We start from the raw sequence: 24093 nt of genomic DNA, 5'->3' as shown, positions 1-24093 counted from the left end.
CCCCCCTGCTACCAAGTGTCGGAGGGAGGTCTGCAGCAGGGTACCCCCGTTCTCTCCCAGGCTATTTGGATAGCTCCAAGGTTCTTCAACCATCCCACCCTTCACAGACCAGGTACTGAAGCATGGAGAAGAGGTGCAATCCTATCTGTTTTTCTCACAGGAGGGTGGAGGGGGAGTAGAGTTGGGCTGGGCTCCTGGGCTCTTTGTTCCCTCCTATGAGAATGGTGAGTGGAGAGGAAAGACTCTGCCAACTTCTAGCAGGGCTGAATTTTGCAAGGGAGCTGGAGCTTCTTGCATCATCACAAGACTAATTCCAGAACCTGCTGAAATCCCATTACTTAGGGCTTGTCTACACTTACCAGGGGATCTACGCGCAGTGATTGAAACATTGATGGTCAATTTAGCAGGTCTAGTGGAGACCCACTAAATTGACCACAGATCGCTCTCCTGATGACTTCTGTACTCCACCTGAATGAGAAGCTCAAGAGGAGTCAGTGGGAGAGCGTCTCCCATCGACAGAGTGTAGTGTGGACCCTGAAGTAAGTAGATCCAAGTATGTCAACTTCAGCTATGTTACTTACATTGATCTCCCCCTTGAAGACAAAGCCTTGGAAAAATTGCGAGAGTTGGCAATAGTGATACAATCAGAGTGGAAGTTACTGTAGCTGCGAGACTTTATTAACACAGTTACTCCTTGACAAATTCCATCACCAGTTCCATTCCCAGTGGTAAGTTCCTGGGCTGGTTTCATGTATTTGCATTTAGGAAAAAATAACTGGATTCCCCCCATTTATAAGGAGTACAATTAAGTTTACACCTCCTTGGGGGTCAACCTAGCACCAACTGAAGTAAATGGAAATACTTCACTGAGTGTTGGATCAAGTCCTAAAAGAGTAGGTTTAATTAGTTATGGGTATGACTCAGTAGTGAACCTCCTTTTTCTATTTTTCCCTTTATCAAATTGCCAGTTTCCACACATATTTAGAAGTAATTTAATTATTATTTCCCGCGGCAACAGGGGGAATAGCCTGAGTCACTGCACAGTGATGAGAAAGAGTCCTGTGCACCTGAGCCATGGCACAACTTAGCTTGTTTATCCTACATTTGTAAATTGTTGTGATGTGGTTGATATGATTTTGCACAGATAAGGGATTCCAGCCACTGAAGGTTTTAATTCTGCCAATATAAATGAGAAAAAGCAGCAAATGTTTAATCAGTGGCATCAATTATTTCACCTTTTTTGTGTTATTTACCAGAAATTATGCTCTCTGCTGCTGCTGGACTTTGTAGAACAGTTCAAACAACAAGGGGGGAAATGCCAACATCTGTACATGGATGCTAAATTTAAACACACTAAAGATTCTTTCCTCTGCCCAAGGGAGGCAAAAACAAATGTATTCTGTAGTACCATGAGTATTACACAGTATCTTCCCAATAAAATAAAATTGTAGCTCCCAAAAGTGACAATTTCGGAGGGTAGTGGTGGTTGACAGAAAAGGGAAGGCCCTATGAGTCAGCCCAGAGAACTTTGGCTTTGTCTGTAGTGCCCCCAACTCTAGGAGGAATCAACAGAAACTAGAGCTGAATGGATGGCCATTGTACATCTGCAGAACACAATTGTAACGTTTGGCGGTCCAGATGCTTTACTGGCAGTTAGAGAGAGACCTATAGCCAACACTAGTTTGTGTAAAGGTAGAGGAACATCATGCCACTTATGTTTGAGAAGATCTGCTAAAGTCTAGGAGAGCAGAAAAACTAAAGGTCTCAAGAATTTGACTCCAAAAATGCTATAGCTGTCAGATTCCTTAAAGTTGTAAAATAACAGGTATGTGTAAAGTTAGACTTTCCAAAATGTTTTAAGAACAAGATGGCATGGACCCCCCTAAAATAAAATGAAGTGAAGAGCAACTCTTACTGAATCATACAGGCGTTCTGGATGGCTAACTACATTTCAAAGAGTTTCCTTACCATAGCAATATTTTTTTTAAAGATTTGCAATAACTTCAGCAAACATTAAGCTTAGAACAGCTACTTAAAAATTCACTTCTTTCCTCCACTGAATAAAGATGGAAATCTAACGATACGCCGGAAAACAAATCCTCCCATTTCAACATGTGGATTGAGCAGTCCCAGTGGCTGTTATAGAGCACAAACACAGCAATACCAGCCAGTATACCAATGGTATCCAGCAAAAACTGAGTGTAGAAGAAAGTCTCATGCCATCACCATCCTCTCAGTGAAGCCTGTTGCACCCTCTTCAAGCAAATGATCAGTGTTGCCAGTTCTAGTGATTTCCTTGTCAGTAACGCAACCTTGGCTGGGGTGGAGACAGTCTTGGGGTGATGCAACAAGCTCCATCTTGGTAACATATTTCAGGACCATGTGATGGGAAACGCTTCTCTGATTGGCTGTCTTCCCCACCTGCCTGCCTTCTGGGGAAGAGCAGCCAATCAGGGCTCCTGCAGGAGTCAAGTGGAGTTCTCACCCCGCCCTAGGGTGACCAGATGTTCTGATTTTATAGGGACAGTCCCGATTTTGGGGTCTTTTACTTATATAGGCTCCTATTACCACACACCCCCTGTCCTGATTTTTCACACTTGCTGTCTGGTCACCCTAGCCCTCCCCTCAGGAGCTGCAATGAGTTTGTGGGCGTGGGGGAGGGATCAGCCAACACCATTCTCAAAAGAGGGGAGGAAGGAGGAACAGAAAGAGCCCAGAAGCTCAGGGTGTCTTCACTCTCTCCTCTGAAAAATGGGTGAATCTGCTTTCTGTCTCCCCTCCTCCCATCTCCATCACTGGGATGCTCTGCCTGGGTGGAGGAGAGGGAATGATGAAGAACCCATGTAGATGAACACATCTCCCACCTGGGAAGAGGGAGAAGAGGGTCTTGCTGAAGATGCTGTCCCAGTGCAGGAGGAACAGAAGTGGTGCTGGATGTGGGGGGGAACAATTCATTATTTTTTAATTCTTGGGATTGGCAATACTGTTGTATCCTCAGTTGTTACTGAGCAAAACTATTAATTCATCCAGATAATGCAAATTTATCAGATAAAAGCAGATATACTTATCATGCCCCCACCCTGTCTCAGACTATTGTTCTCAGCTGGCATGTCCCACAAATAAACCCCTATGAAATTGGGTTCCAAAGTGTATGCAACTGGTGTAAAATCATAGTTTTGTTCCTCTTTGCTCAGCAGAACCCCACTTCTATCTAAGGTACTTATATGGTTCACTCTTACTGGGAACTCTTTAATGTATTTATCCCAACTACCCTCCTGTGAGGAGGAGTATCCCCATTTTACAGGGTGAGGAACTGAGATATAAAGAAACTGAATTCCTTTCATAAGGTCACAAAAGAAGTCATCAGAGCACAAAATTGAACCTAGGTCTTCCAAGTCCCAGACTATTGTCCTAACCACTAAGCTCTAGCTTTTCTTATAATTTCTGTTGCATTTAGGGCCCTTTGCAGAGGGGCTGGATATGTCCAGCAAGCCTAACTTTCTCTCAATTTTTAATTTCAGGAAAAGAATATGAAGTCTCTTTTGAAAGACAGTTTTTAAGCTAAAAATGAAATGAAAAAACATTTATGTCAACAGCACATATTATGGACTATGTGATCACCAGATTTCAGAAATATTCAGGGATATATCATCTCATAGTGTTATATTATTAAGCTTTCTCTGACTCTCAGAAGTGTTCATTTGGATTGGGAAATTGCAAAAATCTGTGCTACAAAATCAAGTGTTGATCTGATATAAACAATCTTCTCATCTCAAGTTTGCCAGTGGTTTAAAAAAATGTATTCTCCACTGTTTGAACTTATATTTCCTATATAGATATGAAGTTTATGAAAGTTGGGATGGCTTCAAACCATTTAACATCTATTGCAATTGTTTTCCATACAGACCAAAATAGAATTTTTGTTATGGAAAAATGTAACAACCTATTTCATTCTAATTTATATAGATTTTTGCACAATGTTCATTGCTGCAGTATCTGAGGGCCTTCCAAGAGTTCATTAAGCAGTGTGACTACACATCCATCACATATTTGTTCACTCATCCTCTCCACAGAGGCAGAAGCATGTGGAGTTGAGTTTCTTATTGCGGTAGGGATTTTGTTTGTTTTGTTTTTGTTAAATATACCTGTTATTATGTGTAAATATTAGAGAAGGCAAGGTCAATGAAATGTGCACTGCACTTAGAGTGAACACTGGTGAGGTTTGTGATATCCCTTAGTTCCTAGGGGAGTTCATTCCACAGTCTCAGACCATTCAAGAGAAGGTTCTGTATGCTACACAGATAACCTTTACTCATTGTTGAGAGTTCCATTGTGCCAGACGAGTGAAGTTGTTGACCATGGTCTTTGTCCCAGAGCTTTAAACGGTCTTTTCAGTATCCATGGAGCCCTTTGAAGATAAGGAATGAGAAATTTAAATTGCGTTGAAATTCTATCGGGAGCCAGTGTAAAGAGGATAGGTTTCATAGATTCATAGATATTTAGGTCAGAAGGGACCATTATGATCATCTAGTCTGACCTCCTGCACAACGCAGGCCATAGAATTTCACTCACCACTCCTACAAAAAAAACCTCACACCTATATCTGTGTTATTGAAGTCCTCAGATTGTAGTTTAAAGACTTCAGGGAGCAGAGAATCCTCCAGCAAGTGACCCGTGCCCCATGCCACAGAGGAAGGCGAAAAACCTCCAGGGCCTCTTCCAATCTGCCCTGGAGGAAAATTCCTTCCCGACCCTAAATATGGTGATCAGCTAAACCCTGAGCATATGGGCAAGATTCATCAGCCAGATACTACAGAAAATTCTTTCCTGGATAACTCGGATCTCACCCTATCTAACAGCCCATCACAGGCCATTGGGCCTATTTACCATGAATATTTAATTACCAAAACCATGTTTGATGTGCTCATAGTAGCCTGTATTGTTAAGGAAACATGCTGCAGTGTTTTGTACTAGTTGGTGTTTCCTACATGTTGAATGTTTCATGCCCAGGTTTATGGTATTGATGTAGTGCAGCTGAGAGGTGAGAAAGACAGAAATAACTGAGGCCGTGTCTTCTTCCACCAGCATTGAATGGAGTTCACTAGCCAAGAAGAAGTATTAGTCCAGTATAAAGTGTTAGTCACTTCTATTGCAGTATGAAAACTCTGCATCAACAAGGAATCCAAGAGTACTCCTAGACTATGGACCAAATTAACCAATTTTGCATGTGAACATTCAGTCAAAGGAGACTGTGCTATGACTGAAAACTGCTTAAAATACCTGCCTCTGCCCACCAGCATCACTTCTGTCTGCTTGGGTTCAGCTTCAGCCATCTGTTCTTCATCAATAAGATAATCTCATTCAAGCAGTGGGCCATCTTGGTGGTAGTGGTGTAGCCTCTGTTTGCCAGAAGTTGGAAATGGACGACACAGGATGGATCACTTGATGATTACCTCTTCTGTTCATTCTCTCTGAAGCACTTGGCATTGGCCACCATTGGAAGACATAATACTGGGCTAGATGGACCTTTGGTCTGACATAGTATGGCCATTCTTATCTTATGTTCTTGAAGCCAAAATCAAAAGGAACAACACAATTATTCATAGTTTCTGGTTCTGAAGCTGGCAAATTTTAGAACTTGTCACCACAGAAAAATGGTGCTTGCTTCCTCACCAGCCTGGGGGGACTATCAGCCACACAAATTTAATCTGTAGTTCTGGGCTCCATTTATTGTCCAAATGACCACACACCCACAAAAGGAAAACACAACTTCCAGCTGGGGCTTTCCACCCAACCATGGCACCCAGGGCTTACCACATGAACTCTTCCTTCTGCAGGAGACTGTCTCTTCCTGCACTTTCTTTAAGTGGCACTTTGCCCACTCCAAATCTTGAAATCAAGACACTTATTATAGAGAACTAATGGCTTTGGTCCAGACCCTCAGACGAATTTAGACTCCTATCTTCCATTGCAGTCAATGTGAGGTGGGTGCCTAAATATCTTTGAGGACTTGGGCCTAGATTCACAAAGGACTTTAGGGGCTTAAATGTTAGACATTTAGGACATTCACAAGACTTCTGCTCCACTTCCCCCTACCCCTGTAAGCACCTAAATACCCCAAGTGTCTAAGTTTCCACCATTAAAGTGCCTGCGTTGCTTGACTTTCAGTGGTGGGGTATACACATTGTCACCTTAGTCCTGACACCACTCAGCTACATGGCACCTAATTCACAGCTAAGCCCCAAAAGGATTCATAAACTAGGTATTCCACACTTATCTTGTTTTTGGGGGGCAATCTGGTAGGCCTGCTCAGAGCAGGCCTAAACCCACTCAAAACAGGTGGAGGCAGAGGTGATGGTGGTTTTCAAACTCTTTGTACTAGTGACCCCTTTCACACAGCAAGCCCCTGAGAGTGACCTCCCCTTATAAATTAAAAACACGGAGTGGGGGGGATATAATTTTATTTAATGAGGGCTCAGGGCTGTCAGCCCCATGGAACTGACATCTTGTGACCCCCATGTAACCATCTTGTGATCCCCTGTGGGCTCACAACCCCCAGTTTGAGAATCTAACTTTTAGCCTAGAGCAGGGGTTCCCAAACTTGGCTTGCGGCTTGTTCAGGGTAAGCCCCCAGTGGCCACAAGATGCTTTGTTTACCTCAGCCTCTGCAGATACAGCCGCTCGCAGCTCCCAGTGGCTGCGGTTCGCAGTTCCCTGCCAATGGGAGCTGCGGGAAGTGGTGACCTGGCCCGCACTGCTTCCTGCAGCTTCCATTGACTGGGAACGGTGAACCGCAGCCACTGGGAGCTGTGAGCAGCCGTACCTGCAGATGCTCAGGTAAACAAAGTGTCTAGCGGCCCACCAGAAGCTTACCCAGAACAAGCCACAAACCAAGTTTGGGAACCTCTGGCCTAGTTGTTAGGTCACTCACCTAGGCTGTAGGAGACCCAGCTTTAATTCCCACCTCTGTTTGCTGCAGAGAAGACATTTTCATTTCAATCTGCCATCTCCCAAGAAAATACCCTAACCAGTGAGCTATAAGCTATTGTGAGGTACTTTTCTCAAACTCACCTGTAGAAACTGTTCTACTGTGTATCAATTAAGAAATATTTGTTAGGACAGATAGCACATGAGAAGGATCCAATAGCCAGGTGGGGTTAAAGCACTAACCTTGAAGATGGCATACTCACATTCCAGTTCTCCTGCTCCAAAGCATATTAAAGTTACTTTTGATTTTGAGCCTAAAAATGTTTATTTAAAATTTGGTGAAGGACATTTCAAAACAAGGTCATTTTGAATTGAAACATTTTGATTTTTTTCAGAATTTGTTAGTTTATTTTTCTTGACTGAAACAATTAGGCAAAATCAACACAAACTTACAAAATGTCGCAGTCTACATGAATCTTCAGTTTTCAGTGAAAAAAAAAGTCACCCTGCTCTAGTTTTACCCATAATTGAAGTAGGATGAACTGGGAGTTCACTCGTGAGATTAAACTTATAGAAAATTTTCCTGCCTATAAGAGAGGATGCTTCAAGCTTTATACGGTTCATGTGGAGAAGCAAGAGGAAGTTTATGGTGTCAGGGAGAGTGAAAGAATAGAGCCAAGTGCACCAGGAGGCAAGGAGAAAAGGATATGGTGGCTATTGGATGTGGCTGCCTTTCCAGCAAAGCCTCTTAAATATTTTCAGTTAAAAATAAAGAGTGAAAGCTTGAGTAGATGTTTGACCAATGTTTTTTTTTGCCTCAGCATTGAGTCTAGTGAGACTGTCCTTGTGAATCCCATAGTTGCAACATGTATGGAGGTTTCTAAACTGTGAGATAGTTGTTAGACATAGACACAGGTGCATAGGGACAAACTTGTCACCTTCTGTCTTCCCCCACTCCCTTTAGAGCTGGGTCTCTGGAAAGTTCAGCAGTTTGCTGCTCATATTGGCACTTCTCAAAATGCCATGAACTAAGAGCATAAAGATGAGAAATATCTAAATGGCAAATAAGGACAGCTAAGAAAATGCTCCTGTGTGCTCAGTGATATATTCCTAGTCTGTTGGACAAAATAGTGCTAAACCCCTTTGAAAAAATCCAATGCAAAATAGTGTGTTTTGGGTGGGATTTTCAAAATTGCCCAAGAAGCACAAGTCACATTGTGCTCCTAATGCTTTTGAAAATGTCATCTTATGCTCAAGGTGCTGGATGGACTTTAACAATTTAGTATACTGGACCAGGCATTAGCAATCTTTGGCACGTGGCCCATCAGGGTAATCTGATGGCGGGCTGCGAGACATTTTGTTTACATTGACCATTCACAGGCACTGCCTCCTGCAGCTCCCAGTTGCCATAGTCCACCTTCCCGGTCAATGGGAACTGTGGGAAGTGGCAGCCAGCACGTCCCTGTGGCCCACGCCACTTCCCACAGCTTGCATTGGCTGGGAACAGCGAACCATGGCCATTGGGAGCTGGGGGGGTCTGTGCCTGTGGATGATCAAGTAAACAAAATGTCTCACGGCCCGCCAGCGGATTACACTGATGGTCTGCGTGGTGAAGGTTGCCAACCTGTCCTACTGACTCATAGGTTTAACCACAGTGGGTTCTCAATGGGTTCTTTGTATAGCTCAGGGATCGGCAGCCTTTGGACCGTGGCCTGCCAGGGTAAGCCCCCAGGCGGGCCAGACTGGTTTGTTTAACTACCGCGTCTGCAGGTTTGGCCGATTGCAGCTCCCACTGGCTGCAGTTTGCTGCTCCAGGCCAATGCGGGCTGTGGGAGGTGGCATGGGCCAAGGGATGTGCTGGCCGCCGCTTACCACAGCCCCCATTGGCCTGGAACGGCGAGCCATGCTGAAGGTTGCCAACCCCTGTACTAGACAACCTACTTTTGGTGGGTGGCCAAAACCTTGTTTTCTTACTTTTATAATTGTATAAAATTATATATTTTGCCAGAGAGAGATACAAGTCAGGATATATGGGAGTTACTAAACTTACCCTAAGGCAGGGCAAATTCTTGGAGAGTTTACATATTTTAAAGCTTAAATAGCTGTAACTGAATTAATAAAGCAACAGTAATCGTCCATTTTAATTAGCCTTCAGCATTTTAAGATTGAAAGCAATTAGACAGAGCTATAAAAATGAAGTACAGTGTGAGAAGTGAATTATCTGCCTGCATAATTATATACAGAAATACGCTGAATATCACTTTACCTATAAGGGGCGTTCTGAGGAAAAGAGCTAATCTAAGGAACATATTATAAAGTCAGTGGCTTTACTTTAGAAAAAAAACATGTTTCGTATTTCAAGAGTCATGAGCAGTTTGTCTGCTCATCTGATGGCAAATTAATGAAAAAATAAAAAATGGCAGTTGAAGTTACCCAACAAAGTGACCACCCTAGTGTGCCAGAGAACATAACTGCAGATCATTCCTTAGAGGGATTACATTTGAAGATTAATTTAGAATTGAAGTGATAGAATATGGTACACTGCAACAGGCATTAGAGTACTTGAGTTAAGGCATAAAAGTTGCCAATATACAAGAAAACTGGAGTGGCGTAGGTAGTGTGATGGATTAGTCCACTGGACATGGGTTCAAATTTGGATTCAGGAAATTCATGAAGTTACTCTGATGATTGTTTCATTAGCTAGGCATACAGTTTATTGTGACTGGCAGTCTCTACTCATTGCAGACTTGGCAGTGGGAGATCAGGCGCACTGAGTGTCACAGCTCAGGGCAGCTGCTCTGTATTTTCCCCTTATGATCCAGCCAGGGCACCCACTTTTAGGCTTCCAGTTCCCCAGCCATCATGTCTTTTGGGTGGAGACCCACATCTGCTGATATTGGAGTATTTCCAGGTTAAACTGTTCTCTGCCTACACTGTGTTATTCCCCAGCATGCATCTGCACTTGGCTTATTCTTGTAAGGCTGTAAAATGTTGTAATTGCCACAGTTAAGATACAAACATTATAAAAAAAAAACATTGGTGACAATAGAAACCATGCATGCTTATAAGCTTACAAGAGATCACCCCAACTCCAAAAAGTGTTCTGGCAAGTTAATACTCCTTCAAACCCCACCAATGGAGATTTCTGTGGTCATAACTTCATAACAGCTGTTTTCTCAGAACAAGCACACAGCATGGGCCAAGACCTTCCGACCATTCCCAGGAAGGACTGGGGCTCCACTGGAACAGCAAGAAAGCCCAGAGTCAGTTTAAACACAGGACTTTTGAATAACTTGCCTTTCTTTGTCTGCTGGTTTCTAGCAAATCCAGTTTAAACCAGTATAAGCAAATATTTCCAGATAGTGATGCCTCTAGAGAAGTTTCAGAGTAGCAGCCGTGTTAGTCTGTATTTGCAAAAAGAAAAGGAGTACTTGTGGCACCTTAGAGACTAACCAGTTTATTTGAGCATAAGCTTTCGTGAGCTACAGCTCACTTCATCAGATGCATAAAGTGGAAAGTACAGTGAGGAGATTTTATATATACACACAGACCATGAAAAAATATACATTGTAAGGAGAGTGATCACTTAAGATGAGCTATTACCAGCAGGAGAGTGAGGTGGGGGGAGAGAAAACCTTTAGAAGTGATAATCAAGGTGGGCCATTTCCAGCACATTTCCAGGAATTAAGAAGAACGTCTGAGGAACAGTGGGGGGGGGGGGAGGAATAAACAAGGGGAAATATTTTCACTTAGTATAATGACTCAACCACTCCCAGTCTCTATTCAAGCCTAAGTTAATTGTATCCAATTTGCAAATTAATTCCAATTCAGCAGTCTCTCGTTGGAGTCTGTTTTCGAAGTTTTTTTGTTGAAGGATAGTCACTTTGAGATCAGAAATTGAGTGTCCAGAGAGATTGAAGTGTCCTCCAACTGGTTTTTGAATGTTATAATTCTTGACATCTGATTTGTGTCCATTTATTCTTTTACGTAGATACTGTCCAGTTTGACCAATGTACATGGCAGAGGGGCATTGCTGGCACATGATGGCATATATCACATTGGTAGATGTGCAGGTGAACGAGCCTCTGATAGTGTGGCTGTTGTGATTAGGCCCTGTGATGGTGTCCCCTGAATAGATATGTGGGCACATTTGGCAATGGGCTTTGTTGCAAGGATAGGTTCCTGGGTTAGTGGTTCTGTTGTGTGGTATGTGGTTGCTGGTGAGTATTTGCTTCAGGTTGGGGGGCTGTCTGTAGGCAAGGACTGGTCTGTCTCCCAAGATTTGTGAGAGTGTTGGGTCATCCTTCAGGATAGGTTGTAGATCCTTGATAATGCATTGGAGGGGTTTTAGTTGGGGGCTGAAGGTGACGGCTAGTGGCGTTCTGTTATTTTCTTTGTTAGGCCTGTCATGTAGTAGGTGACTTCTGGGAACTCTTCTGGCTCTATCAATCTGTTTCTTCACTTCCGCAGGTGGGTATTATAGTTGTAAGAATGCTTGATAGAGATCTTGTAGGTGTTTGTCTCTGTCTGAGGGGTTGGAGCAAATGAGGTTGTATCGTAGTGCTTGGCTGTAGACCATGGACCATGTGGTGTGGTCTGGGTGAAAGCTGGAGGCATGTAGGTAGGAATAGTGTTCAGTAGGTTTCCAGTATAGGGTGGTGTTTGTGTCACCATCGCTTATTAGCACTGTAGTGTCCAGGAAGTGTATCTCTTGTGTGGACTGGTCCAGGCTGAGGTTGATGGTAGGATGGAAATTGTTGAAATCATGGTGGAATTCCTCAAGGGCTTCTTTTCCATGGATCCAGATGATGAAGATGTCATCAATATAGCGCAAGTAGAGTAGGGGCATTAGGGGATGAGAGCTGAGGAAGCGTTGTTCTAAGTCAGCCATAAAAATGTTGGCATACTGTGGGGCCATGCGGGTACCCATAGCAGTGCCGCTGATTTGAAGGTATACATTGTCCCCAAATGTGAAATAGGTATGGGTAAGGACAAAGTCACAAAGTTCAGCCACCAGGTTTGCCGTGACATTATCGGGGATAGTGTTCCTAACGGCTTGTAGTCCATCTTTGTGTGGAATGTTGGTGTAGAGGGCTTCTACATCCACAGTGGCCAGGAAGGTGTTTTCAGGATGATCACCGATGGATTGTAGTTTCCTCTCAGGAAGTCAGTGGTGTCTCGAAGATAGCTGGGAGTGCTGGTAGTGTAGGGCCTGAGGAGGGAGTCTACATAGCCAGACAATCCTGCTGTCAGGGTGCCAATGCCTGAGATGATGGGGTGCCCAGGATTTCCAGGTTTATGGATTTTGGGTAGCAGATAGAATACCCCAGGTTGGGGTTCCAGGGGTGTGTCTAGAGAAGTGTCACTACTTGAATTAATTTGCCTGATCACTCCCTGTTGTTCTGAGTTCTTTGAGGGCTGTGATCCCCTTCCCTCATGGAATTACATACAATCCTTGACCCGTATCGATACATAAATTTAGTATAGTAAACACTCCCAAAGATATTGCTGGAAATTGCCATACACGTCACACTAAGATTAAGGTGAAAGAACATTGATAGCATTGTGTGGGGACGCTTGCACAGTGCAAGCATCCCCACGCAATGCTGTCAGTGAACTTTCATATTCATCTCAGTGTGACACAATACTTTGATCAAGCTAATGCAGTCCATTTCTCACGTTCATAATTCTAAATTTCAAGTATTTATTTAAAAATAACACATTAGCCATATAAATAGAGTTATGATAGAGACTATAAAAAGACAAAGTTGAACATTCATCTAATAGATTTGGAGCAGCTAGGAAAGTAAACATAATACTGTCTATAAAAGCATCACAATAAGAAGAGATCCCTAAAACCTTATATAAAGATACAGAGTTTTTCAACATATTGTCACTGGAATACAGACTCGGTAGTTTCCAGGATTTAAAAAAGCAGACAGCATTAAGTACAAGGTATTCACTTATGGAATCACCCTAGATATGCCAATTCACAAGCTTTGGCAGGGAGTTTGTTTGTTGTAATTTAAGTTTAATAGTAAAGCAAATACCAGGAAGAGGGTAAGTTTAGACTCTGTGTGTGTATATTTTTTGTGAGAGTGAGTGAGTGAGACCAACTACTTACACAATAGTTCAGACATTTCCATATTACGTATCACTTCTTAAAATAGAATATTCTCACGGGCACTGCACTTCCTAGTCCAATGCAACTAGATGACTTCATAACAATCTCTAATATTACTACTTCAAATTAGGAAACAAGATCGTTGTTGGTTCACATCCCACTCATTTTACATCTGCAATGTTAATTTCTTCCTGAGTATAAAACTTTGTACTCAATACGACCAAATCATCACTACTTGCCTCAAGCCCTTTATTTTTAGCCGTAACTGCAGTTTGGCTGGTTTCAGAGAGCTAACCGTGTTAGTCTATATCAGCAAAAACAATGAGGAGTACTTACTTGTGGCACCTTAGACACTACTGCATCTTCTGTTTTATTTCTTTCTGCTTGGAGGTCTTCTAAAAATCTGATTGGTTACATTTACAAATATCCCTACCTAATTAATGATGGTCAAAAGAAAAGTTGATAAGTTTTCATTTTTCAAAAATGAAAGTTTAAAACCAATCTCCACTTTTTTACTGAAAATATTTTTCAGAAATGAACATTGATTGGTAGTTTTATTTTTTTGTGGTGAAAACAGTTTTTTCAGTAATATATTTTTAAAAAAATGTGTACGAAAGACAACTGCTGTTTTGCAACGAGCTCTGCATCTGACAAAGAAGGATAGGAAGAAGCTGTTTAGGGGACAGAATGGTTTATTTGTTTTTTGTTAAGTTTTCTTTGGTCAAAAATAACTTCTGGGAGCCCTAAAAGAGTCCTGGACTACAGCTATTAGGATGCACTATTTTTTTCTGGACGAATAAATGCTTCACCACTATGGCTGAAGCAGCAAAAAGTGGTCTGCAGACTCCAGTTGGATGAACCAGTTGCCATACCTAGTAATTATGATTTAAAAACTGATACAGTCCTCATTTCATTTTTTTTTTAATTATGGAATATATTTGTATCCAGTATTGTGGATAGTTGATATTTTTAGAAAAGTGTTAAAGGAATATTTTTATACCTGTAAGAAATGGAAAAATGGACCAATTTAATTAAGATCTTGATTCAAAAATGCTGTCACTTTAGGAAAAAAATCCCTTCTACCTCCTCCTATCTGAATTTTTTATTTTTATTTTTTGAGGTGGGAGGGGGTGTCTGGATTACTGATTAATCTACATATCTGCAGTAAATGGGCAGTGGAATGATTATCTTACCTGTAGATAGGTAAGTACTCTTCTCTAGATCTTAGCATCTGAATAAGTTTCTCCCATATCTAATGTGAAGTTTATTTCACCAATGTATGGAAGACATTTTTGGCATTGGTATAATCTTTTAGCTTCTAGAGAGTCAGAGATTCTAACACCTACCTGTTGTATTTAAAGATTAGCCATCACCACAGTATTAACTAGTACAAATCAGTTCACTGAGAATCCTGTTCTTGCCATCCCTTGCTTCAGTAGCTGATGTTTGAGATAAGTATGACTGTAGTGTTGTTGTTTTATTGTTAATTAATTTATATATATATAAATGGATAATTTCTCCTTCCCTTCCCCTCTGGTAGCATATTTAACAAATTTATTTTTGTAATGTTAACAGTATTCTTCCCTAGCTCCACTTTGATTCAAGTCTGATAAAATCTCTGACCCCAATGCCAGGTGTAAATGCAAGCAAATCAATGAAATATGTCAATTTGTGATTCTGTTGTAAATAAAATGATTTTATATATATATATATAGGTACAATGATTGTCTTTGCATGCTACAGATCAAATAGCTTGCCTTTAGCTTCCACTAGGTAAAAGCAGGGCCAGTTCAGAAACTGTTCCTAAACCTGCATTAGGTAAGTGTATCTTCTCCCCTTCCACCATGGAATTGACTTCCTTCTGTTTTGTATGGAAACATAGCCCTTGCAACCTAGGGAATTAACCGAATGATTGAAAAAAGAGCTCTGTCTAGATCAAAAGCTTAGCTTTTACATCAACCGAAGTTGGTCCAATAAAAGATATTGCTTCACACGACTTGTCTCCATGGGTAGCTTCAGCTACACTTGAAATGAAGCCTTTGAATTCTTGAAGGAGGAATATCCAGTTGTTTTAGCCTTCAGCTTCCAGATTAGACCCATAATAAAATGTATGATTCTGAATTAGTGAGTTTAGCACATTATTCTATTATAAGAATATTTACTGATGTAATGCCTGTGAACTCTACCAGCAATTAAAATGTCTTTGCTTTCTACAAAGTAATATGGAAACTAAGATGGAACTTCGTATATGGGGAGAGGAATAACTGAAGTGCTGAGAATCAAGATATTTCTGCCTTTTTCTCAGTATCACTTTATCACATCTCATTCAACTATTCACATTTTAAGAGGATGTTATTATTGTTTATAATTACTATAGCAATGCCCCAATCCTGAACAAGACCCCCAGTAAAAGGCAGATCTTTCCCCAAAGAGGTAACAATCCAGTTAAGACAAGGTGCATAAACATATATACATTTGCTGGGAAATATTCCTTAATTAATGCCTGTTTCCGGAAAATATTTGGAAGACTCAAACATTCACAGTGCTTCATGAAAAAAACCATGCCTATTTATCTTGCTATCTAGAAGTAACTATTTCATGGCTTTCTCAATATTCATTATCACATCCTCCATTTGTATAGATATCTATGCAGTGCTCTATCTGTACTGCACTGCAAGAAGTAGTGTATATTCTTAATAAGAGAGAACTGGATGAGGGGAAACAAACAAAAGGGGGGAAGCGCCATGAACTGAACCATCAGTTCAAATGAGATATCTTTGATCTTTATTGATTCTTGCAATGTCAACCATTATAACTTCAAACACACAGACAAGCACATTTATTTAAGCAGCTGTAAAGATTTGGATTCAAATCAAATGACCTCACCGCACATTAAGCGGTAAGGGCCATTATCTGGCTTGTTGGAAAAGATGTGTGCCTTTTAAGGGCTAGTGTGCCAGGGAGAGACTTTCTTCTGCAGCTGCAGATCAGATCAGCCTGTGGAGGCTGACCCATCCCCCACAGTGACCAGAAGAGAGTGGAGACTATTTAGGTCCATGCTTGTGCAGGAGAAGCCCTCTTTTCTCTGAACCAGATGGAACAGCACCCACCCTCCCACTCATGGCATTGGTGAAATACTGGGATTTGTCAGGATCTACTAGGGGCATTGCAGTAGTTGGTCCTTTTTCAAGGGGCTGGGAAGGAATTTTTCCCTCGCTGCCAGATTGGCCTTGGTGAAGTGTTTTTTCCCCCACTTTCCCCATAGTGGGTTCGGAGAGGGGGGTTAATTGGGGAGAAAATGAAAAAGGAGTTCAGCTATGATGTCACAACTCATTATGTAAACATGCAGCAGTTGTCCAGTGCTGGCACACCATAGGGAAAGGATACATTGATCAGAAAAAAATGGTCTGGTAAAGGATTTAAATGAGGTATTCTTTAAAGAAGTGGAACCAGGGTTGGAGTGGGGGTGGGAGGAGAGAGTTAGGATTCCTATGACTAGTATGGCAGGGACCCAACCGCCCTCCTTTATAGCCAACTCTTAATCCTGATTCAAAGTGGCAGGCAGCAAGTTGGCTGGGGACCAGGATGGGTAAGAGGGAGGACTGACGGAAGTCCCTCTGGTATATATTGAAATTATTATGAAATTGCTTGCACTGTACACTGTTATCTACCAGATATTTCTAGACATTTAAGAATAAAGTTGTAGCCTAATTAACATCCAGTGTCTCCTGTCCACTTACTAGCATAGCTGGTCAATGCCACTGGGCAATAATTACTACATGATTATAAAGTGAACACAGTCAGTCCAGCATGCTGATATGTCTGAGTAGTTTTAGAAGTCTGTTTCAGTCCATCTTCCACCAAAGTCATAGGCAGGTAACTAAAATCCATGCCAGTTTCAAACACTGCAGTGGAGTCAGGAGTAGAACCAAAATGAAGTGTACTTGTAACAAAGATGCCCAGTGGTTTGTTTGTATTAAGTTTTAAAGATCACAGCAGAGTGGGATTAGAGCGTGGTTTTGCTTCTATTAATATTGGTTCAATGGACAATCCAAGGTTTTCAGAAACTGAAGTGATAGTATACCAGAGTTATCTATTTTAAAATTAAATTCTATTTTTTTGCTTGTTTTACAACTTACTACTACTATGTACACGAGAACAATTTTTTCGGTGTTAAAATTCAAATACACATTCCATCATACTTGCACAATGAGACTAGCATTGTGGTGCAGATGTCTGGGGCAAAAATAGGTCAATTTATAAGCACTGTTTACAAATTCTGATTATTGGTAACAAATTGACACTAGAGTAAAAATATAGGCAGGCTATTTCTTAGACAAGGTTTACTCACTTTTGGATTTCTGTTTAGCACATGCTTTTTGTTACTTGTGTACAGTATTTTTGGCTGATAATATATTTGCTGGATGCACACAAACCCTCATTAGTGAAATTTTGCTTTATGACAGTTGTATGTTTCTGATTTGAGTCCCTTTCTATCACCTGCCACAGATGATCACACCATCTATTTCAATGCATCCCCTGATAACTCACCCATAAATTCAGGTACTCCAAATTTTTATGTCAAAAAGAGCACTAATAAAGAGATGTCGCTCAGGTCTCAAACCCCCACCTGAGCTGTTTCTAGATATACCAACTGGGATTTCATTGCCTATCTTCTACTAGAATTATTCCATGCTGAACTTTCTGTAATAGACTCTTTGAAATGGTTACATCTCAACAGCTTCAAAGGCTTTATTACCTGCTCAGAATACCTTCCAAAGCTTAAGCTAAATCACAAACCAGTGCAGTACAGATACTATTTCAGACAATGGGAATTGAAGTGCTCAGAGCTTTGAAAGGTTGGGGACTTCATGGGCTAAATTCACTCATGGTGTAAACAGCTTCAGCTCTTATGGAAGTTTCCGGGCCAAATACAACAGAAAAGTAAATGGCAATTTACACATAGCCTGTTAGGTGATTAGGGGTGGGGGAAGGAGTAAGTGATAAATTAATGTGCTTTGCAACGTTGAGCATTTAGTGGGTGTGCAAAATAAGTGTAACCTTACATACCAAGGGGCAAAAGATGGGTATTGTAGGGAAAGCAGACAGTAGAGTCTATATGTTAATAATGCTTACTTATCCTATTAATTGCCTTTCATAATGCATCTCCATTCTGCCACTCAACATGTAAGTACTTGTTTTGGTTACACCAGTGAATTATTTATTTGCGTTGTATAGAGTTGGCAAAAATCTATATAAAACACTTTCCTGTCAGAGTTTTATTTAAATCAGCTGCAGATGCAAAGAACAGTCTGTAAAATAAATGTGTAATGGAGGTGAGGGGAACAAATCAACAAAACATTTTGGTTCAGGAATTTCAAAGCAAAATACTTTGATTCGGGAATGAGGAAACGTTTCATTTTGATCAAAAATTGTCATTCTGCAAAAAGTTTTGATATTTGGCTTTTCATCATGATTCAAGAAAAAAATACCATCAAATATTGAAATATCGGAATTCCCCCCGGCATGTAAAACCCATTTTTCTATCAGTTCTAGTATTTTAGAAATGTCTCAGGGACACCTTTCCATTAATTTTAATGGGAGAAGTACGGCTAAATCCCCTTCACTGCTTTGAAAATATCAGTCATAATTCCTTTCATCACATGGAGAACATAGCCTGTAAAATACGAATAACTTCAGAAGATATTGAAATAAGCATTAAAAAAAAATCAAGATATGGCCACAATGTAAAGGTAGCTTGGCAAGATATTCTTAATTTTCTGTATAGTACCTTCCATGACTCTTAGCAATACAAATATATTGTATCAAATTCTGAAAACCTGAAACCCCAGCAGAGCTACTTTGACCAGGAAGGGCAAGAATGGACAAGTAAATGACCATTTCCTTGCTGTGTGATAATTATCTGTCTCTTTTTGACAACATGGCTTTTATACATGTTTTGTTTGTTTTTAGTTTAGATTGAAACTGGTTAAACACAGTAAAAACTAGCATCAGGTTTAAAAAATAAATCCAGGGTAACTGTCAGTATTAATATGTTTAGTGTTGTCCCAATTTTAAAGGTAATTTTTACTGGATTGCAATTATCTGGAAGTGTTTGCTGTATAATTTTGCTGATTAACAATATGTATGTGTTCTGGTTTTTCACTTTTATTATTGAAGTAAGCTTGGTGAACTTAACTCCTTTGTCAGGTTTCAGAGTAGTAGCCATGTTAGTCTGTATTCACAAAAGGAAAAGGAGTACTTGTGGCACCTTATAAACTAACAAATTTATCTGAGCATAAGCTTTCGTGAGCTACAGCTCACTTCATCAGATGCAGTGAGCTGTAGCTCACAAAAGCTTATGCTCAAATAAATTTGTTAGTCTCTAAGGTGCCACAAGAACTCCTTTTCTTTTAACTTCTTTGTGTTTCCTTTTCCTCATCTGTAAAATGGGGTTGATAATACCTGGTTCATAATCTTGTGGAGGTAAGGCCTGGTCTACCCTGGGAGTGGGGAGGGGAAATCAATCTAAGTTACGCAATTTCAGCTACATGAATAGCGTAGCTGAAGTCGACGTACTTAGATCTACTTACCGCTGTGTCTTCACTGCAGTAGGTCAACTGCTGACGCTCCCCAGTCGATTCCACCTACACTTCTCGCTCCAGTGGAGTACCGGAATCAATGGGAGAGCGCTTGACGGTCGATTTATCACGTTTTCCAGTGGGAGTCGATTTATCGTGTCTAGTGATCGATCACTCTGGAGGTAAGTGTAGATATGCCCTAATTGTACAGAGCTGTATAGACCTTGGGAATAAAGGTTGCAGAATCAGGCCCAAAGTTATTTGAAATCCCCATAGACAAGACAACTCTCTATAAAAAAAATTAAGTGATCAGTCAAAATGTAGGAGATTAATGGCAAAGAAGCAGCGCTGGGCTTTTCCATCTTGCAAAGCCAACAGTTATAGGACTCCTAACTGGGGAAACTGTGTAATGTAACAGACTTTTAAAGTCTCTCTCTTTTAAACCAAAACATTAAATAAACAAACCCCTTAGAAATGTCAAGGTGGTTGTTTCGTGTGTGTGTGTGTGTGTGTGTTGTTTTGAAGTTTTTGGGGAGTCTTACTAGTGGATTGAGATTCCTGACCCCTTTACTGAAGAGGCAGAAGCTGAACCTTTAGTAGACTTCCTTTCCTCAAAGCATTTATTAGGTATTGAACTGTTAAAACATAAGTGTCAACAGAAAAACCCAAAACAAATAGTTTAAAATTATCTGAATAAAAAAATCCTTTCCCTGCACAAACTGGTCATTTTCCAGCCTCTTATTTCATTATATTATATCTCCACTACTTCTCCATTCTTCCATAGTGTTTCATGGTGCATAAGAACAGATTTTTTTAATGTTAAAATATAATAAGCAGAACAGGAAAAATCCCTCTTTTGAAACAAAGTAAACAAAACATTTAGATTTTTTTTTATGAATCTTAAAAGAATTTTTAAAAAAAGCATAAACCCATTTTTTCCTCAGTAGGTCTACTGTAAATCTAAAACCTTTGGGTAGATGATATTTTATAATTGGTTATTAATTTATAGTTATATATTGTTAAATATAGAACAAAATTCCAGCCTTGATTGTGCATGAGTAGCAACCAAGAACTGGATATTACCTTTAATAAATAATATATCATTACTACATTGACTTAAATTTGTCATTTACTGAACAGACGTTTAAGGAATATAACACATGAAAATAATTGAAGATGATCTTACAAACTTTACTCCCAGACACCTTATTAAAATAAGTCTTTCATATTTTGTTCTTTTCACAATCAAAAGGTACTGTACAAAACTTTGGAACAATTTGTGGGTTAACTGTTTGCAGACATCCTGTAAACATTCTTTAACTGTTTCTTCACACTTGTTAGACTGCTAGCTCTTGATCAGTGTGGATCATTATAACCTCTGACAGACACTCTCTGCATCTGGAGACAGTTACATTTTGAAAGCTATTTTTTCTGTCAAAATACTGAGCAAGCAGGTTCTTAGTGCTTTGATACACAGGGGAGAATTTAATTTTAAATGACATTTCTTTCACTAGTTTGGGGCAATTTAAAAATGTTATCCCAGGATAGATTCAACGACAGTCCACTACAGTTAATTTGTCTACAACCCTAGAATTTTAAGTCTCCTTCTGTGCTGAAAGGGAAAATATATCATATGAGATGAAGTATTAGAAGTTTTTCAGAATACTGTAATATAAGTATTGTCCAGAGAACTATACTATTATGTCCAATATAATCGGGAATAGTATATTGGGATTGTAAAGAAACTTCAAAATGCCTTCCATGAAACTAATAAAATGTTGACACCAACATATAATATCCTGCTTGGAGTCAAAAACTGGCACGGTGATGATAGTCTTTCCTTCATAGGAATGGTATTATACATTACCTATTACAGAAAAAAATATTGTAATTTCCATGAGGCACGCATCAAAGTAACTGCATAATCTTACTGCTGTATTTTCTTGGCCCCTAGAGTTAATCATCCCTATCTAGTTAATCTTAATTTATAATATAAACCCTGTGGGCAGAGACCAGGAGTCAGATCCTCAGTGCTCTAAATGGTCATAGATCCATTAACTTCAGTGGAGACAGAACACTTTACAATAGCTGAGGATTTGCCCCATGTCCATATATGGTGCTATATGAATCCTATAAAAAATAAGTGCCAATTTTACTTGGCTAAGTGCTGATTTGAGTATCCTAGTGTACTGTTTGGACATCCTGTTAAGTGATCCACTGTGAAAACTGGTCCCTGTGTATCCTTTCATGCCGGTATATTTATGATAGCGAAGGGATGCAATACCCTGCCAAGTGAACATCTGTGAAATTGTTCCTGTGGATCTGTTCTGCAGTGATGATGTATTTATTCACAAGTACAAAAATGCCAGGTGAATTTTATAAATAACTATTGGTACTGCAGAACCCAATTCTGTCTCTTAATGGCTGAACTGGATGATGGATAGAAAGCCTAATGATCAAGGTAAAGGAGTTGTTGAGACAATAAAGGGCTTTTGAAGGGTAATTAAACACCAAAGCAAAGCTGAAGCTTTTTGCAATTATCCAAAACTGCGTATTGTGCATATACTCCAATTACATGAGTAGTATTCTTATTTGACAAGATAAAAATCTCAACAACCCATAGCATTACAAGGGAGTAAATAAAAATAAAACAGAAGGTTTGAAAAGGTATGTGTGTTTTTCTGTGACTGGATTCATTAACTTTTAATTGTGATGTCTTAAGGCAGGGATTCCCAAACTTGTTCCACCACCTGTACAGGGAAAGCCCCTGGCGGGCCGGGCCAGTTTGTTTACCTGCCGCATCCGCAGGTTTAGCTGATCGCAGCTCCCGCTGGCCTCAGTTCACTGCTCCAGGCCAAAGGGAGATGCTAGAAGTGGTGGAACAAGTTTGGGAACCACTGTCTTAAGAATTTGGGTTAACTTTTGGATAGGGATTTAAATCTATGTTAGGATTTTATACTGTTGTCTTGCACCTTAATATCTGAGTAAAGTGAAGGCATTGCATGTAGCCTGTGGTGGAAGAGTGATATGTTTGACATTGTCCATGAGGAGTTAACTGTGGTTCTTTGGCAATTCATAGTTAAAATTGTTGAGTATCTTGTCTTCAGCAAAGCCAGTTCAGACTACGTTGTTAAACCGTCTTCACTTGGGGGGTTCTCAAATCACAGTCTGATTAGTGTTCTCCCTCCCTTTCTTTCTGTTCTCACTATTCTCACTCACTGTTCTCTAATCCTACCTCCAACACATTCATTCTCCTACCTTGCATGGTATATGAGTTTGGGAACATGGTATGTATGTATCTTGGGTGTCCTAGTCAGGAGTCCCAAATAAATAGCTTTTCATGTCTCTTAGATGATTTTGAAGCAGCTAAGGACTCCAAAGAGTCATTTTTCTACAGCTTTGCTCAGACAATTTTTTCTAAGTGTATTAGTTGTAGTTCTCTAAGTGTCAGTTGCTGACAAAAAGAAAAGGAGGACTTGTGGCACCTTAGAGACTAACCAATTTATTTGAGCATAAGCTTTCGTGAGCTACAGCTCACTTCATTGGATGCATACAAGCTCATGCTCAAATAAATTGGTTAGTCTCTAAGGTGCCACAAGTACTCCTTTTCTTTTTGCGAATACAGACTAACACGGCTGTTACTCTGCAACCTGTCAGTTGCTGACAAATACTCTTCAGAGCTGAGTGGGAAATGGTTTTCCTGTCCTGCCAAATATCTTGAGATTAAATTTTTTCCTGTTCTTCCTCAAAGGAAAACGGAGACATTTTGAAAAAAAGTTTTGGTGAAAAATGAGGCACCAAAATTCTGAAATAGGTATAGCAAGGACTTGAACCTAGGTCTCCCACACACTATGTAAGTGCCCTAATCTCCAGGCTATTAGCAGAGAAGAGGGGACTTGGCAGGGGTGGTGTGAGGAGCCTTCCTTCTTGTGATCCGAAATTCTATTCTGGATCCAAGAAACCTTTTTGATTACATTTTTGGCAGAATGTATGTTTCCACATAAAGTTTCAGTTGGACAAATCTCCATTTCCCCCAGAAAAGGATTTAGCTGGAAAATTCCTGACCAGCTCTACTTTCTGAGGTGACCTTCTGGTACCAGTCCCTTTCCTAGTTTTAAACTCACAAGATCTCTCCTCAAATAATAGTTGCAGGACTCAGTTACCATGTATAATAGATAAAACAATACACTGGAAAAAAAAATAGCAGAAAAACTCTTATCATACAATGCTTAAACAATCAGTGATTTCTGTGGAAGTTCAGTAATATCTTTACTATTTTAAATGTTGTAGAACCCGCTATGAGCTTCTTCACAGATAAATTAGAACATTAGTCATTCAAATTAAGGATTCATTACTATATGCTGTTTTTTGTTGGTTTAGGGGTGAGTTAGCATCTGCCTGGAATTCCAAAAAAACTGATTTAAGGCAGGGAATTCTTTTTTGAAGGTGTTTTATTTTCAT

The sequence above is a fragment of the Lepidochelys kempii genome, chromosome 1 (assembly GCF_965140265.1).
Source record: "Lepidochelys kempii isolate rLepKem1 chromosome 1, rLepKem1.hap2, whole genome shotgun sequence".
NCBI classification, from domain to species: domain Eukaryota; kingdom Metazoa; phylum Chordata; order Testudines; family Cheloniidae; genus Lepidochelys; species Lepidochelys kempii.
The sequence above is the reverse complement of the archived record's forward strand: the minus strand, read 5'-3'. Positions refer to the sequence as shown.